Source organism: Triticum aestivum, chromosome 2A (assembly GCF_018294505.1).
Source record: "Triticum aestivum cultivar Chinese Spring chromosome 2A, IWGSC CS RefSeq v2.1, whole genome shotgun sequence".
NCBI lineage: Eukaryota > Viridiplantae > Streptophyta > Magnoliopsida > Poales > Poaceae > Triticum > Triticum aestivum.
The window spans coordinates 388,558,437-388,578,029 of NC_057797.1; positions in this window are offsets into that span (position 1 = coordinate 388,558,437).

Here is a 19,593-nt window from a genome sequence, read left to right on the forward strand (position 1 = left end):
ATGATTCGGACAGACTTAAGCTTCGCTACGGGTGAGAAGGTCTCATTGTAGTCAACTCCTTGAACTTGTCGAAAACCTTTCGCAACAAGTCAAGCTTTGTAGATAGTAACATTACCGTCAGTGTCAGTCTTCTTCTTGAAGATCCATTTATTCTCTATGGCTTGCCGATCATCGGGCAAGTCAACCAAAGTCCACACTTTGTTCTCATACATGGATCCCATCTCAGATTTCATGGCCTCAAGCCATTTCACGGAATCTGGTCTCATCATCGCTTCCTCATAGTTCGTAGGTTCATCATGGTCTAGTAACATGACCTCCAGAACAGGATTACCGTACCACTCTGGTGCGGACCGTACTCTGATTGACCTATGAGGTTCGGTAGTAACTTGATATGAAGTTTCATGATCATCATCATTAGCTTCTTCACTAAATGGTGTAGGAATCACTGGAACTGATTTCTGTGATGAACTACTTTCCAATTCGGGAGAAGGTACAATTACCTCATCAAGTTCTACTTTCCTCCCACTCACTTCTTTTGAGAGAAACTCCTTCTCTAGGAAGGATCCATTCTTAGCAACGAATATCTTGCCTTCGAATCTGTGATAGAAGGTGTACCCAACAGTTTCCTTTGGGTATTCTATGAAGACGCATTTCTCTGATTTAGGTTCGAGATTATCAGGTTGAAGCTTTTTCACATAAGCATCGAGCCCCAAACTTTAAGAAACGACAGCTTAGGTTTCTTGCCAAACAGCTGTTCATATGGTGTCGTCTTAACAGATTTAGATGGTGTCCTATTTAACGTGAATGCAGCCGTCTCTAAAGCATAACCCTAAAACGATAGTGGTAAATCGGTAAGAGACATCATAGATTGCACCATATCTAATAAAGTACGGTTACAGCATTTGGACACACCATTACGCTGTGGTGTTCTAGGTGGCGTGAGTTGCGAAAATATTCCACATTGCTTCACATGAAGAACAAACTCATAACTCAAATATCCACCTCCATGATCAGATCATAGAAACTTTATTTTCTTGTTACGATGATTTTCCACTTCACTATGAAATTCTTTGAACTTTTCAAATGTTTCAAACTTATGTTTCATTAAGTAGATATACCCATATCTGCTCAAATCATCTATGAAGGTCAGAAAATAATGATACCCGCCGCGAGCCTCAATACTCATCGGACCGCATACATCAGTATGTATTATTTCCAATAAGTCAGTGGCTTGCTCCATTGTTTCAGAGAATGGAGTCTTACTCATCTTGCCCATGAGGCATGGTTTGCAAGTATCAAGTGATTCATAATCAAGTGATTCCAAAAGCCCATCAGCATGGAGTTTCTTCATGCGCCTTACACCAATATGACCTAAACGGCAGTGCCACAAATAAGTTACACTATCATTATTAACTTTGCATCTTTTGGCTTCAAAATTATGAATATGTGTATCACTACGATCGAGATTAAAAAAATACCACTCATCAAGGGTGCATGACCATAAAATATATTACTCATATAAATAGAATAACCATTATTCTTTGATTTAAATGAATAACCGTCTCGCATCAAACAAGATCCAGATATAATGTTCATGCCCAACACTGGCACCAAATAACAATTATTCAGGTATAAAACTAACCCCGAAGGTAGATGTAGAGGGAGCGTGCCGATGGTCATCACATCAATCCTTGGAACCATTTCTGACGCGCATCATCACCTCGTCCTTAACCAATCTTCGTTTAATCCGTAGCCCCTGTTTCGAGTTGCAAATATAAGCAATGGAACCATTATCAAATAACCAGGCGCTACTACGAGCATTAGTAAGGTACACATCAATAACATGTATATCAAATATACCTTTCACTTTGCCATCCTTCTTATCTACCAAATACTTGGGGTAGTTCCGCTTCCACTGACCAGTCCCTTTGCAGTAGAAGCACTCAGTTTCAGGCTTAGGTCCAGACTTGGGCTTCTTCCCGGTAGCAACAACTTGCTTGCTATTCTTCTTGAAGTTCCCCTTCTTCCCTTTGCCCTTTTTTCTTGAAACTAGTGGTCTTGTTAACCATCAACACTTGATGCTCCTTTTTGATTTCTACCTCTGCAGCCTTTAGCATCGCGAAGAGCTCGGGAATTGTCTTTTCCATCCCTTGCATATTATAGTTCATCATGAAGCCTTTATAGCTTGGTGGCAGTGATTGAAGAACTCTGTCTATGACACTGTTATCAGGAAGATTAACTCCCAGCTGAGTCAAGTGGTTATGGTACCCAGACATTCTGAGTATGTGTTCACTGACATAACTATTCTCCTCCATCTTGCAGCTATAGAACTTGTTGGAGACTTCATATCTCTCAACTCGGGTATTTGCTTGAAATATTAGCTTCAACTCCTGGAACATTTCATATGCTCGATGACGTTCAAAACGTCTTTGAAGTCCCGATTCTAAGCCCTAAAGCATGGCACACTAAACTATCGAGTAGTCATCAGCTTTAGTCTGCCAGGCGTTCATAACGTCCGGAGTTGCTCCTGTAGCGGGTCTTGCACCTAGTGGTGCTTCCAGGACATAATTCTTCTGTGCGACAATGAGGATAATCCTCAAGTTACGGACCGAGTCCGTGTAGTTGCTACCATCATCTTTTAACTTAGCTTTCTCTAGGAACGCATTAAAATTCAATGGAATGATAGCACGGGCCATTGATCTACAACAACATAGATATGCAAAAACTATCAAGACTAAGTTCATGATAAATTAAAGTTTAGTTAATCATATTACTTAAGAACTCCCACTTAGATAGACATCCCTCTAGTCATCTAAATGATCATGTGATCCGTATAAACTAAACCATGTCCGATCATCACGTGAGATGGAGTAGTTTTCAATGGTGAACATCTCTATGTTGATCATATCTACTATATGATTCACGTTCGACCTTTCGGTCTCAGTGTTCCGAGGCCATATCTGCGTATGTTAGGCTCGTCAAGTTTAACCCGAGTATTCTGCACGTGCAAAACTGGCTTGCACCCGTTGTATGTGAACGTAGAGCTTATCACACCCGATCATCACGTGGTGTCTCGGCTGGACGAAGTGTAGCAACGGTGCATACTTAGGGAGAACACTTATACCTTGAAATTTAGTGAGGGATCATCTTATAATGCTACCGCCGTACTAAGAAAAATAAGATGCATAAAAGATAAACATCACATGCAATCAAAATATGTGACATGATATGGCCATCATCATCTTGTGCCTTTGATCTCCATCTCCAAAGCACCGTCATGATCTCCATCGTCACCGGCTTGACACCATGATCTCCATCGTAGTGTCGTTGTCGTCTCGCCAACTATTGCTTCTACGACTATCGTTGCCGCTTAGTGATAAAGTAAAGCAATTACATGGCGATTGCATTTCATACAATAAAGCGACAACCATAAGGCTCCTGCCAGTTGCCGATAACTTTTACAAAACATGATCATCTCATACAACAATTTATATCTCATCACATCTTGACCATATCACATCACAACATGCCCTGCAAAAACAAGTTAGACGTCCTCTACTTTGTTGTTGCAAGTTTTACGTGGCTGCTACAGGCTTCTAGCAAGAACCGTTCTTACCTACGCATCAAAACCACAACAATTTTTCGTCAAGTGTGATGTTTTAACCTTCAACAAGGACCGTCCGTAGTCAAATTCAATTCAACTAAATTTGGATAAACAGACACCCGCCAGCCACATGTGTGCAGAGCACGTCGGTAGAACCGGTCTCATGAACGTGGTCATGTAATGTTGGTCTGGGCCGCTTCATCCAACAATACCGCCGAATGAAAATAAGACGTTGGTGGTAAGTAGTATGACTATTATCGCCCACTACTCTTTGTGTTCTACTCGTGCATATCATCTATGCATAAACCTAGCTCTGATACCACTGTTGGGGAACATGGCATGCAATTTCAAAAAAATTCCTATGATCACGCAAGATCTGTCTAGGAGATGCATAGCAACGGGAGGGGGAGAGTGTGTCCACATACCCTCGTAGACCGAAATAGGAAGCGTTAGGTTAACACAGTTGATGTAGTCGAACGTCTTCACGATCCAACCGATCTTAGTACCGAACATACGGCACCTCCGAGTTCAGCACACATTCATCTCGACGACGTCCCTCGAACTATTGATCCAGCAAAGGGTTGAGGGAGAGTTCCGTCAGCACGACGGCGTGGTGACACTGATGGTGATGTGATCCGCGCAGGGCTTCGCCTAAGCATTATGACGCTATGACCGGAGGAGTAGACTATGGAGGGGGGCACTACACACTAAGAGAACTATTGGTGTGCCCCTCGCCCCTGTATATAAAGGAGTGGAGGGGAGGCCGGCCGGCCCCTAGGGGCACGCCAAGTGGGGGGAGTCCCACTAGGACTCCTAGTCCTAGTCGGCTCCCCCTTCCTTCCAACAGAGAGGGTGAAAGAGGAAAGAGGGGAGAGGGAGAAGGAAAGGGCGGCCCCCACCCCTTGTCCAATTCGGAGTGCGCACACCACCTCCTGTGGCCTGCCTCCTCCTCTCCACCATGGCCCATGAGGCCCATTAACTTTCCTGGGGGGTTTCGGTAACCTCCCAGTACTCTGAAAAATCCCCGAACCTCTTTGGAATCATTCCGGTGTCCATATATAACTTTCCAATATATGAATCTTTACCTCTTGACCATTTCGAGACTCCTCGTCATGTCCGTGATCTCATCCGGGACTCCAAACAAAGTTCGGTCACCAAAACACATAACTCATAATATAAGTCGTCATCGAACGTTAAGCGTGCGGACCCTACGGGTTCGAGAACTATGTAGACATGACCGAGACACATCTCCGGTCAATAACCAATAACAGAACCTGGATGCTCATATTGGTTCCTACATATTCTACGAAGATCTTTATCCGTCAAATCGCAATAACAACATATGTTATTCCCTTTGTCATAGGTATGTTACTTGCCCAAGACTCGATCATTGGTATCATCATACCTAGTTTAATCTCGTTACCGGCAAGTCTATTTACTCGTTCCGTAATGCATCATCCCATAACTAACTCATTAGTCACATTGCTTGCAAGGCTTATAGTGATGTGCATTACCGAGAGGGCCCATAGATACCTCTCCAATACTCGGAGTGACAAATCCTAATCTTGATCTATGCCAACCCAACAAACACCTTCGGAGACACCTGTAGAGCATCTTTATAATCACCAAGTTACGTTGTGACGTTTGATAGCACATAAGGTGTTCCTTCGGTATTCGGGAGTTGCATAATCTCATATTAAGAGGAATATGTATAAGTCATGAAGAAAGCAATAGCAATAAAACTTAACGATCATTATGCTAACCTAACGGATGGGTCTTGTCCATCACATCATTCTCCTAATGATGTGTTCCCGTTCATCAAATGACAAGACGTGTCTATGGTCAGGAAACTTAATCATCTTTGATTAACGAGCTAGTGTAGTAGAGGCATACTAGGGACACTTTGTTTTTTCTATGTATTCACACATGTACTAAGTTTTTGGGTAATACAATTCTAGCATGAATAATAAACATTTACCATGATATAAGGAAATATAAATAACAACTTCATTATTGCCTCCAGGGCATATTTCCTTCACTTGCACTAGTGAAAGTATGAACCCTAGGCCTTGTTTTGAAGCATTGCAATACCATTTTCACTTACTTTCACTGCTTGTTACCTTGCTGTTTTTATATTTTCAGATTACAAAAACCTATATCTACCATCCATATTGCACTTGTATCACCATCTCTTCGTCGAACTAGTGCACCTATACAATTTACCATTGTATTGGGTGTGTTGGGGACACAACAAACCCTTTGTTATTTGGTTGCAGGGTTGTTTGAGAGAGACCATCTTCATCCTACGCCTCCCACGGATTGATAAACCTTAGGTCATCCACTTGACGGAAATTTGCTATTGTCCTACAAAACTCTGCGCTTGGAGGCCCAACACGAGTCTACAAGAAGAAGGTTGCATAGTAGACATCACTTGCCGGCCAGCCGGCAACAATAGTGGCCAACTCCTTCTTCTGGTTCGTCGCCAGCCCATCACAGAGAGCTTTCAAGCGCAAGGAAGTCATGGTGGGAATGGTGTGGAGAGGAGGAAGGGATTGAAGGTGGATGACTACGACTATGGCCAAGGCGGCAGTTTATATAAGAATGGTGGGAGGCAGAGAGACGAACGGGTGGCGCCGGAGTAGTCGCCTCGGCAACCATGTGTCATTAATGTGGGCGGCAGACGGACAGATGAACCGATGTCGTGTTGTTTGAACATGGAGCAGTCAGCTACACCGGGAAGCAGCGCTGGCAACGCTCTCTAGGTCGGCGCGCTGCTTCAATGTCGGCGCCAGTGAGAGGTTGTGTCCGCTCTGATCGGGCATGAATGCGGCACTGATGCTCTAGAGCGGCGCTGACAGCTTTGGGCAGGAAGCGTGCGTGGGCGAGGGATGGGTTTGGATAGGCAAGGACGATCAAAAGCGGGCTTGGAAGCGGTCCGGATGCCCACAAAGCCACACAAGTTTGTCTTTGGTTTGTAGGAGAAGACACGCCCGGACTGCCCTGCGGATCGATACAAGCCCGCGTTGGATGGCTTCCTAGTTCAGACAGCACGGTCCGGACGTATGCGAGCACTTTGAGGGTCGGCATTGGAGATGTCCTTCAGGAGGGCATCTCCCAAGCGCACCTTCAAACCTCCCAAATTCGTCCGGACTTGTCCTTGCAGTTTGCCATCCAACATCATTCCGTATCAGTCCGCAAAATAGTTTAGACGTCTGTTTTCTCACAAATCGAAAACAAATTAAAGAGGCTTCACAGGAGTCTGGGCCACCGTCAGTAGGACTACGACACCCTTGGCCCACCCAAAACACCGTCTGGGACCCATGCCTCCATCCTTCCCTTTTTCTCTATGGTTGCTTACTCCATCGTCGTCGCCGCCACTTTATCACCCTGACGGCCTGCCAAACCCTTTACGGATCTCCTTGACCTCCACCTTTACACCCGTTCACCATGCCACTTGTCCTCTCCAATCAGTCCACACCTCTCGTTCGTCTGCCACGCATGTACTATCAGCCCCGCGGGGGGACAAACCACGCCCCACAAGTGTTTGGTGAAATGTCATGCTAATTTTTTGTCTCTTTTTTGAAGCAATGGATTCGGACATGGGTTGCATATACGAGAACTACGTTGAGTCATCCGATGAGGGGCACTATGCAGATGAAATGGTGATGATGCACGCGGTCTTTGCCGACGCAGAGCGTGCAAAAGAGCATGTTCTTAATTGCAAGGGATCGGTCAAGGGTCATCGAGTGCTGAATACGATCAAGGCATGGGGGCATTTAACGCTAATGGGCAACTACTTTACCCCTGATGCTTGATATGTCCCAGCCGTATCTACAATTTCTTATTGTTTCATGTATTATCACATTCGAATACTTTCTATACCAAATTATATTATTTTTTGAACTAACCTATTAATTTAGTGCCCATGGTCAGTTGTTGTTTTCTACATGTTTTTGTTTTTTAGGAAATCAATATCTACGAGGGTCAAAATGCCACTAGTATTTAATACGACTTTTTGCTCCGCAAGAAGAGTCCAGAAAGCATCGGAGCCAGACGAGGGGGCCCATAGGGGACCACACGAGTAGGGGTGCGACGAAGGGCTGACCCGTGCCCCTAGGCCACGTGGGCCCCCTATGAACTCCTTAGCTCCATTCTTCCACCTATAAATCTCATATTTCACGAAATACTTATGCTACTTTGCTACATCACCCTTTCCTCTTCAAGGGAAAACCAACGCAGTGCTCAAGAGGTAGCAAGAAGGATTTCTGGCGCCGTTGCTGGGGAGATTCGCGCCAAGTCAAGTCAAGATTTGACTCCCACAACGAGTCATTTCTGGCGCCATTACCAAGTCAAAATATACCAAGTACCCATCACAAACTCTTATCCCTCGCATTACATTATTTGCCATTTGCCTCTCGTTTTCCTCTCCACCACTTCACCCTTGCCGTTTTATTCGCCCTCTCTTCCTCTCTCCCTCTCTTTCCGTTCCCCTTCTCTTTTTTCTATTTGCCTCTTTTGCCCGTTTCTTGTTTGCTTGTGTGTTGGATTGCTTGCTTGTCACGATGGCTCAAGATAATACTAAATTGTGTGACTTTGCCAATACCAACAATAATGATTTTATTAGGACTCCGATTGCTCCTCTTATCAATGCTGAATCTTGTGAAATTAATACTGCTTTGCTGAATCTTGTCATGAAAGATCCATTTTCTGGCCTTCCTAGTGAAGATGCCGCTACCCATCTAAACAACTTTGTTGATTTGTGTGATATGCCAAAGAAGAAAGATCTGGATAATGATATTGTTAAATTGAAGCTATTTTCATTTTCGCTTAGAGATCGTGCTAAAGCTTGGTTTTTGTCTTTGCCTAAAAATAGTATTGATTCATGGAATAAGTGAAAAGATGCTTTTATCTCTAAGTATTTCCCCCCGCTAAGATCATCTCTCTTAGAAACGATATTATGAATTTTAAGCAACTTGATCATGCACATGTTGCACAATCTTGGGAGAGGATGAAATCAATGATACGTAATTGCCCATCACATGGTTTGAATCTTTGGATGATTATACAAAAAAATTATGCCGGATTGAATTTTGCTTCTAGAAATCTTTTAGATTCGGCCGCGGGAGGCACTTTTATGGAAATCACTTTAGGAGAAGCTACCAAACTCCTAGATAATATTACCATGCAGCGGAAGGTAGACACTTAAACCGAATCATACAGAACAAGGGAGCACCTTGCTCTGATACCAATTGAAAGTGCGTTATATCGACTAGAGGGGGGTGAATAGGCGATTTTTATGAAAGTCTTCAAAACATAGAAGTTTTGAAGATAAACGATAAAATTAAACCTATTACCATGCAACGGAAGGTAGACTACACTAGGCAAACCATAGTCAAGTATTCAATGAAGTGAAAGCACAAAGACTAATAGCAGCTAGGTAGTAAGGATCAGGTAGGAAGATATGGTGAAGCCAAACAGAACATGCAGTCACTCAGTGAAGACAAATGATAGTGCAAACATACAATGACTTCACAAGGAGTAACAGTAAGTAAAGTGAAGTGAAGATGAGACCAGTGACTCGTTGAAGACAATGATTTGTTGGACCAGTTCCAGTTGCTGTGACAACTGTACGTCTGGTTGGAGCGGCTAGGTATTTAAACCTTAGGACACACAGTCCCGGACACCCAGTCCTCACCGTATTCTCCTTAAGCTAAGGTCACATAGACCTCGCCTAATCACTCTGGTAAGTCTTCAAGGTAGACTCCCAAACCTTCACAGACTTCGTTCACCGGCAATCCACAATGTCTCTTGGATGCTCGGAACGCGACGCCTAACCGGCTGGAGGATGCACAGTCCTCAAGTGTAATAAGTCTTCAGATCACACAGACAAGAAGACTTAAGTGATGCCCAATTCTCTCTGGCTCTGGTGGTTAGGGCTTTATCCTCGCAAGGAATTCTCTCTCAAAGGCTTCGAGGTGGGCTGCTCTCAAATGACAAAAGCCGTACTTTCAATCTGAGCAGCCAACCATTTATGGTTGTAGGGGGTGGGCTATTTATAGCCACTTGGCAACCCGACCTGATTTGTCCGAAATGACCCTGGGTCACTAAGGAACTGACACGTGTTCCAACGGTCAGATTTCAAACTCACACGACAACTTTACTTGGGCTACAAGCAAAGCTGAATTGTCCAACTCTGGACAAGATTTGCTCTCATAGTCTTCACTCGAAGACATAGGTTTTTGGTTTAGGCATCACTTCAGTCATTCTGACTGGTTCTCTTGGACCCCACTTAACAGTACGGTGGTTCCTATGACTCAATACAAAAGAAAAAGAACTACGAAAGATCTAAGTCTTCGAGCTCCATAGGCTTCATATAGTGTCTTCTCTTGTCATAGTCTTCAATGTGAATATCTTCATATACCACCTTTGACTTCAATGTCTTCATACATTTTTAGGGGTCATCTCTGGTAGTAAAACCGAATCAATGAGGGACTTCTACCTGTGTTATCCTGCAATTCTCACATACACATTAGTCCCTCAACTAGGTTTGTCGTCAATACTCCAAAACCAACTAGGGGTGGCACTAGATGCACTTACAATCTCCCCCTTTTTGGTGATTGATGACAAACTAGTTGAAGTTTTCAACGGGGAATATAATCTGTGAAATTGTAAAGGATAAGGAATTGTCTTCATAAGTTGCAAGGGCTCCCCCTGAAGATGTGCATATAAGTTAATTTGCTTTTGGAATGCAAATGCACATGGCAGGTTGTACTTGTGGAGATCCACTTCAACTTATGATGACAATCCACTATGCATGTGAAAGTATATGAAGATAATGACATGCATAATGGAAAATGGACGTCTGCAGAATGAGCTAAGTGCGGAATTTATCGTCGCACATGCGGAATTTATCTTCGCAAAACAAGGTGGCAAATAAGTAGCAGACGACCATCTAGTTTAAGTGTTACAACTCATAAGAACCAAATGTAGCAAAAACGAGAGTTGTAAGCACGAAGCAAAATATAAGGCACCCGCCCATATGGACCCACTTGAAGACTATCAATCTCATATGCTTCTCCCCCTTTTGTCAGTAATGACCAAAAAAGTTTGAAGACATAGAGCCTCTACTCGTTCCCATGAGGAGTAGGTGAAGTAGCAGGGTTGTTGGTGTTGTTTGGCGGTGCAGAAGAGCTTGGAGGTGGCGGTGAAGTAGCATCGTCTTCTTCCTCAATAATTCTGACAGTCACTATGGCAGCAGAGGAAGAGAACTCAGAGTCTTCAAGGGATGGAGTTCCTAGCAGCACAGTCCTTCGAGGAGGTGTGGAGTCAAACTTGAATCTCTCAGTGAAGCCATCCTCTTGAAGATCAGCTTCAGAACACATCATCGTGAGCCCTTTCCATGTGCGGTGACAGGTTTCATGGGCAACGAAAGCATTCTTGGTGGCAAGATTTCAAGTGTGATTAACATCCACCAAGAGGCTTTTCATCTGACGCTTCAGCCAGTCATGATGCCTATCCTGTTTCTGATGTAGAGCCACAAGAAGCTCTCGGTCGTTGAGAACATGAGTGCGCTTCTTGGGTCTTGGAGCAGTGGCACTGTCAGTGGCTTCAGTGGAAGCAGGGTGTGGTGCACGTGTAGTGCCAGCCAAAGGATACACCCGAGAAATTGCTTCAACGCCTTCAACGTTCTGAGTAAAAGTCTGATGTTCTGCATTCTGAAGAGTTAGAGGTTGCTTGGCAGGCTCAGAATAAATGGCTTCAGTAGACATGTCCACGTCAGGCAAGAAGATTCGATGGTTGCGGGCTGAGGGCTGATACGAGATGGCGGAGTGTAGCTTGATCAGCCGCATGACCCAAGGGGCGTAGAACTTCAAACCAAACAGATCAATGCCTGATGCAGCAAGTTGGCGTATGAAGAAGTCTGTGCATTGAAGCATTTTCCATGAAGTATATAGAAGACCAAAGTCTTCATTGCACCCTGAAGCTTGGCATTTGGAGAGTGCCCTTTGATAGGCCAGAGAGTTCGCCTGATGATGTGATAGATGGTTCTTGGCAGATACTCAAGGTCTTCAACGAAGAACTCTATGGGATAAGCAGCATCTTGGGGCAATGGCTTCATCATGCTGAGCATCTGACTCATATCAGGTTCTGGCCGCTGAAAGATGCTCTCAATAGCTTCAGCATGCAGCTGACAGCCTTGCTCAAAGAGATCGCCAGGAGTGGGCAAGCTAGTGAGCTCAATGATGTCAAATGCATTGGCTTCATGATGAACGTTGCCAGTCATCCACTCTAGGACCCAAGTCTTCGGATCTCTGCTGTACCCTCTGATGTGAAGTGTGGCATAGAATTGAAACAGCAGCTCTTCATTCCAATGCTCTTCGTCAGTAATGAATGGCAGTAGTCCAACTTCCTTGAAGCAATCTAAAGCTTCTTCCAGACAGGGCAGACCAGCTATAGCTTCAACGTCAAGGCGCTTGTGTGGGAAGATGCGACCTTGGTTGTACAGAATGCAAGAGTAATAGCTTCGCTGAGGATAGCTCCAGAACCGATCAGATGATATCCTTTCCCTTGAGTAGGGGTTCCTGGAGCTATTGAAGAACGTGTTGTCTACCCTGAAGCCATTGATGTTGAAGGAGCCAGGTGCTGATGCAGGACCTGGAAACCTTGGCAGTCTTGGGATTGGCTTCTGGACCTGAGGCCCGTGCTCAACATGATAGTTGAATTGGGGATCGGCAGCAGACTCAGGAACAGAAGTGGCGGGATCAGTGGCTTCGCTGTCTGCTGAAGCTTTTGCTGGGGAGGGCTCCACATTAGCTTCATTGGTGGTTGTGGCAGCCTCACGATTTTCATCCTCCACTTGATTAGCTGGAGGGTCGGTCACAAGCACATTCTCCTGGAGAACTGCTTCTTGGTGGGACAGGGGAGTGGGATCTTGTGGGACTCCTTCTTCTGCGGCTGATGCAGCCGGAATATCTTCAGCAGAGACTCGAGGCCTTGGACCTTTGTGAAGCCTGCGGAACATAGACGACGCCTATGGAGTTGGTGTGGGCTGGGCCTCATAGTCTTCTTCCTCTTGTGGGCGATCCGCCCATGAAGCATCCTGTGCAATTGGCGTCAGTGGACGACCAATGCTGATGAGTTCACTGTTTTCATGCTGAGGAAGGACTGCATCATCTTCTACATTGTCATGTTGACCAATGTCTTCAGCAGCGATGGGATCAGCTGCTGGAATGTCTTCAGCTTCATGAGCCTCTGTGGAAGCAGGCTCATGAATTATCAGTTGTCGTTCCGCTTCAGGATAGACCATAGAAATGGGTTCAACTACCAAGGGCTCTGTGGAAGCAGCCCGAGCTTTCTTGGTCTTCCTCTTATTCTTGGAGGGGGCAGTAGGAGAGGCTTCAAAGTGTTTCCTCTTCCTGGCTTCAGCCTCAGCAGTCCTTGTCTTCTTGAGCTCTGAAGCTGTTGACCGGCTTTTTGGCTTCGAGCTAGCCAGTCTAGTTGGGAAGACAATCGAAACTGCTTCTTGCCTTGGTGCATCAGGTTCAGCCGTAGCAGGCTTCTTCTTCTTCTTTGCGGCCATCCCGGGGTCGATGCCAGGATGCCCAAGTGCCTTGCGCTTCTCAGCCTCATTATAGGCTTGCACACATCTCTCAGCCAGAGTCTTCATGCGCTCACGCAAACCCTGAGCTTCTGCACGCTTCTTCACAAAGGCTTCCTTGAGCTCGTGCATCATTGTCTTGAAGTTCTTCACTTCTTGCACACTGAGCTTGGCCATATGCTTCTTGAACTGAGCCTTTTCATAGTCAATCTTCTGCTTCAGTTCAACAATGCGCTGGGCAATAGCAAGTTCTGAAGCAATGGCGCCTTGGAAGGCGACACTGAGGCTAATGGGTAGCTGCAGATCTTCAAAGCTGATGTTTGGCGTGTCAAACCACTCGTCAATGAAGTTGTGGATGATGGTGACATCAAAGAGAGGCAGATCATTGAAGATTTCTGCTTCTTCTTTGCTCTTGATGAGTTGCTCAAGAGCATCATCTGCAAGATCTTCATCACTTGACAAATCAATGTCGTCATTGCGCAGAATGGCAGCAGCTGTTAGCTCTTTGCCAGTGTGAGACAAAGGCATCTTGTTCTTCTGGGGCTTGGAGACGCGTGATAAGTCTTCAGACTGCACACTGTCTTCAGGAGGTGCGGTTGCCAGTGGCTTCGCCCTTGAGACTTTTGGTGAAGGGGCAGGCTTTGAAGCTTTTGGCTTCTTCAACTGCTTTGGCTTCGGCACTGCAGGCGCGTCATCAGACTCAGTGTCAGCTGCAGGCTCATTCACTGCAGTCCCTTGAACCAAGATGTAGGTGATGAGGCCTTCAAGGTTGGTGAAAGGACCGATGACATTGGGTTCTGCATGTCGTGTGCCATCTGCCCTTGGAGATGAGGGACCAGGGTTGAAGTCTAACCCAAAAGTCTTCTTGTTCTGCTTCACTGAGTTCTGAGCAAACTGGAAGTTGCGCTTGAACAGATTGTCGTCACGACACCATAGCAGTGACGACGAGTGTGCATCAGCAGGCTGTGGTCCACGAACCATGCATGGATAGAAGCCTTGAGCAATGGCTTCATCTCTCGACCTGGGTAGAAGATTCTTGAATAGGATGTCTCCCCACGGTCTCTTGATGGCGTTTTTCTCAGCATACTCCTGGGTCACAAATCTGTATTTGAACCATTGTTCTGCCCAATATCTTCGAATCCATTGGATTCGGGTCTTGCGCTGACTGTAATCCTCTTCAGGATCTGTCTTGTACATTTCTGAGAGTTCATCTGGCAGATCTCTGGAGGTCTCACCACGACGCTTTCTTCCACCCTTCCTTGCTGCTTTCTCTGAAGCCATAAACTTTAACTTGAAAGTCTTCAAGACGTTCAAAGGCTTCAAAGGTTTTCGTTTGCTGGACCAACAGGAACTGGCTTCGGGAGAATTTATGTGATGCTGTAAGAATTCTGCAAATGAATGCAGACTATGAGAACCAAAGGATTCTCCCACGGACATGTACCTGTGACAGCATTAAGGTGCGAGGGAAGGGGAAGAGGTCATATGCATTCTCAGAAGATTTTGAAGATAAATCAGTTTAGAAGACATTGACCTCATCGTGCGAAGACATTCACTCATAGATAAGAAGTTGGTTCCAGATTTGTACGAATCCATAGATCAGTACAAGTGAAGAATCTAACTACTTTGTGAAGCACAAGTGAATATACTAGGCATGTTATGAGATGCAGTATGAGATAGGTCTAGCTTGTGTGAACAGAAACTGCTTGTGGTAGAAAGTGACAAATCCATAGGATCAATGGTGCTGTAAAAAAAGGAAGTTTTATTTACCACACTAAGAACTGCTAGACGGAGTGTAAGATGAGGCCGAGCAGTTCGATCTTCCGTGCCCTAACTTGGCGACAGAGGACACCTACGGCGATGGCGGAGAGGACGATGTCCGCGGTCGGCGTGAAGACGGCGTCGGAGAGGTTGCGGTAGCGAAGCGCTTTGTTGCCGACGTCGTCGAGGGCTAGCGGTGGCGCTAGGGTTCGTGCGAGGGTGGAAGAAGAGATAATGACCGCTGTGAGTGTGTATTTATAGGCACAGGGGCGGCACTGTGCTATTACACAGGTGCCCCTGGCGATTCGCATCTAAGGAACACGTGGCCATTATGCGGAATTTTGGGGTTTGTTCCACGTCCCACGCACGCCTGGATTGTCGGGTGGTCGTTCCTACTTCTCCGGATTTCATGTGGAGGAATGAGCATTGAAAATGGACTTAATGGTTGTCTCTGTATCTTCTGCTGACAAGGACGCAGAGAAGACATTCGACAGTTTCAATAGAATGCATATGACTTGGGGAGATAGAGTTTGAGATAGAAAGCATAGAGAGGTTAGGGTCTGATCACATTCACTTAGTTCAAAAGATTCAACACGAAGACATAGCTATAAGTGAATGCTGTAGAGGACAGAACACTAGCATATATATATATATATATATATATATATATTTATAATCAACATAGTGAAGATAATCATGAAAATATGTTGAGATCGAAGCCAAACCAAATGTGAAGACATTGCAAGGTAACGCCATGAGTGAAACACTTCAAAATAGAACGTTTGGTGGTGGCGTTACCCACCGTATAGGAAGTATTAGACCCAGACACGGCGCACAATTATCGTGGCGCTCCGAAGTCAAATTCCACATTAATGTATTCACACTTAGAATGTATGTCTTCATTGATTGAAGATATACTTTACTTCGTGTGTTGCACATCTAAGTCATCAATATGCATAAGGGTTAGGATGTGTGCCTGATCACAGGACATTTGAGGATTCCAGGATATTTATCTCACACCGTAACTTGCAAAACCTCTTCTCATCCAAGGGCTTGGTGAAGATATCTACCAATTGCTCTTCAGTGTTGACGTGTATGATATCAATGTCTTCCTTCACAACATGATCTCTGAGAAAGTGATGACGAATTTCAATGTGCTTTGTCTTCGAGTGCTGAACTGGGTTGTTGGCAATCTTGATGGCGCTTTTGTTGTCGCAGTAAAGTGGCACTTGCTTCAGATGAATGCCATAGTCCTTGAGTGTTTGCTTCATCCACAGAAGCTGAGCGCAGCAAGATCCAGCAGCAATGTATTCAGATTTAGCAATGGAGAGAGATACACAGTTCTGCTTCTTTGAAGACCAACATATAAGTGATCGTCCCAGAAAGTGACATGTGCCTAATGTAGACTTGCGATCAACTTTGTCACCAGCATAATCAGCATCCGAGAATCCAACCAGATCAAACTCTGAGCCCTTTGGATACCATAATCCTAGAGTTGGGGTGTGAGCCAAATATCGAAGAATTCGCTTCACAGCTAAGTGATGCGACTCCTTTGGTGCCGCTTGAAATCGAGCACACATGCAAACACTAAGCATAATATCTGGCCTAGATGCACATAGATAAAGTAAAGAACCAATCATGGAGCGGTATACCTTTTGATCGAACTCTTTACCATTGTCGTCAGGACCCAGATGATGTTTGGCTGGCATTGGTGTTGTGAAGCCTTTGCAGTCTTACATACCGAACTTCTTCAGGCAATCTTTGAGATACTTCTCTTGAGATATGAAGATGCCATTGTGTTGTTGTCATATTTGAAGACCGAGGAAGAACTTCAGCTCCCTCATCATGGACATCTGATATTGCTCTTGCATCATATATCCAAACTCTTCACTGTACTTCTGATTGGTGCAGCCGAAGATAATGTCATCCACATATATTTGGCACACAAACAGTTCACCATCATATGTCTTCGTGAAAAGAGTGGGATCAAGGGAACCAAGTATGAAGCCTTTGCTCTTCAGGAAGTATTTGAGTGTGTCATACCAGGCCCGAGGGGCTTGTTTGAGGCCATACAGTGCCTTGTTGAGCTTGTATACCATGTTAGGATGTTTTGGATCTTCAAAGCCAGGTGGTTGTGCAACATACACTTCTTCTTCAATCTTGCCATTGAGAAAGGCACTCTTCACATCCATTTGATATAGAAGTATGTTATGATGATTTGCATAGGCCAGCAGTATGCGTATGGCTTCAAGTCTAGCCACAGGAGCAAATGTTTCATCGAAGTCAATGCCTTCCACTTGAGTATATCCTTGAGCAACGAGACGAGCTTTGTTTCTGACAACTTGACCATGCTCATCTTGCTTGTTGCGGTATATCCATTTGGTGCCTATTATATTGTGCTTCCGTGGATCAGGACGCTTAACCAGTTCCCATACATTATTCAGCTCAAACTGTTGAAGCTCTTCTTGCATAGCTTGAATCCATTCAGGTTCCATGAAGACTTCTTCAACTTTCTTGGGTTCTGCAATTGAGACGAATGCGAAGTGCCCACAGAAATTTGCTAGCTGAGTTGCCCTTGAACGAGTGAGTGGACCAGGTGCATTGATGCTATCAATTATTCTTTCAATCTGCACTTCATTGGCAACACGAGGATGTACATGGTGAAGACTTTGCTCTTGCTATTCATTGTCGTTATTGGAAGGAATGTCTTCAAGCTGAGCATTGTCTTCATGTTGATCAGGTGCTGAAATGATAAGTTCTTCTTCAGGATGAGCTTTAGAAGGTATAATTTCTCCAGTTCCCATTAGCTTGATTGATTCACTGGATGGAACTTCATCTAGCACATTTGGTAGCTGCTCTCTTTGTGAACCGTTGGTCTCATTGAACCGCACATCCACTGTTTCAACCACTTTGTAATGAAAGAGATTGAAGACTCTGTAGGAGTGCGAATCCTTTCCATATCCAAGCATAAAACCCTCATGTGCTTTTGGTGCAAATTTTGAGGTGTGATGTGGGTCCTTGATCCAGCTTCTTGCCAGTAAGGAGCTCATAAGATGTCTTGTTCAGTAGCTTGTGAAGATAAACACGATTGATTGTATGGCATGCAGTATCAATGGCTTCGGGCCAGAATTTTCTTGGGGTCTTGTATTCATCTAGCATCGTTCTGGCCATCTCAATTAGTGTTCTGTTCTTGCGTTCGACGATGCCATTCTGCTGTGGCGTGTACGGGGCTGAGAATTCATGTGTGATGCCCAAGGTATCAAGATATGTATCAAGGCCAGTGTTCTTGAATTCAGTGCCATTGTCACTTCTGATGTGCTTTATCTTGGCGCCAAAATTGTTCATAGCTCGATTGGTGAAGCGTCTGAATACATCCTGCACTTCAGTCTTGTAAAGGATTATGTGCACCCAAGTATATCTAGAATAATCATCAACAATAACGAAGCCATAGAGGCAAGCAGTAGTAGTTAGAGTTGAGTAATGAGTGGGACCGAAAAGATCCATGTGGAGCAGTTCGAAGGGTCGAGTAGTTGTCATGATTGTCTTCGAGGGATGTTTGGCCCTCGTCATCTTCCCTGCTTCACAGGCACCGCATAAGTGGTCTTTCTTGAACTTGACGCCCTCGATGCCTATGACATGCTTCTTCTTTGCAAGGGTGTGGAGGTTCCTCATGCCAGCATGTCCAAGCCTCCGATGCCAGAGCCAGCATTCTGAAGCCTTTGCTAGAAGATATACTGCAAGCTGTGGCCCTGCTGAGAAATCTACCACGTACAAATCATCTTTTCGATACCCTTCAAACACTAGAGACTTGTCAGATTCCATTAGTACAAGGCAACGATATTTTCCAAACATTACGATCATGTTCAAATCGCAAAGCATTGAGACAGACATTAAGTTGAAGCCAAGGGATTCAACAAGCATGACTTTATCCATGTGTTGATCCCTTGAGATTGCAACTCTACCTAGACCCAATACCTTACTTTTACCAGTGTCAGCAAATGTGATGTGGCTCTTGTCGGATGGACGTAAGGTTGAGTCCATAAGAAGACTTCTTTTGCCAGTCATGTGATTTGTACACCCACTGTCAATAATCCATTCTGAAGACGCTGGTGTCGTACCCTACAGTGCAGTTAGGGGGATAGGCTTCACCAAGAGCATTGTGAAGCAAAAACATTTGACGAACCAGTGGGTTATGAAAGCTTAGATCCAGGTTAGGACTAATAGGGAGAGTAGCAAGCGACTCAGGAACAAAATACATAATAAGACCATTTGGGCATTTGATCTTGCGCCCTACAAGATGTTTAAGGTCCCCAGCAATAGCGTCAGACGATTTTGGTTTTCTGCTGGAGACCTTTCCCTGCAAAAGAGAGTTAAGCTTTCTTAGCCACCCACATCTTCAAGGGTGGCTTAGAAGCAATAAGTCTAAGTGCAGCTTCTGAGAATTTTGGCTTTGAAGCCCTAGCAATCAGTCTTGCAGGCGGACAATAGTACTCATAAGAATAAGCAGAATAGTTCTTGGTCTTGTGAACATGGCCGTTTGATGAACCGCTCTCATATTCATATGCCTGAGTATGGTTTCCCTGCAAAACATTTGCGTTAGTGCGACTCAGGTGATTCCTCTGTCTGTATGAAG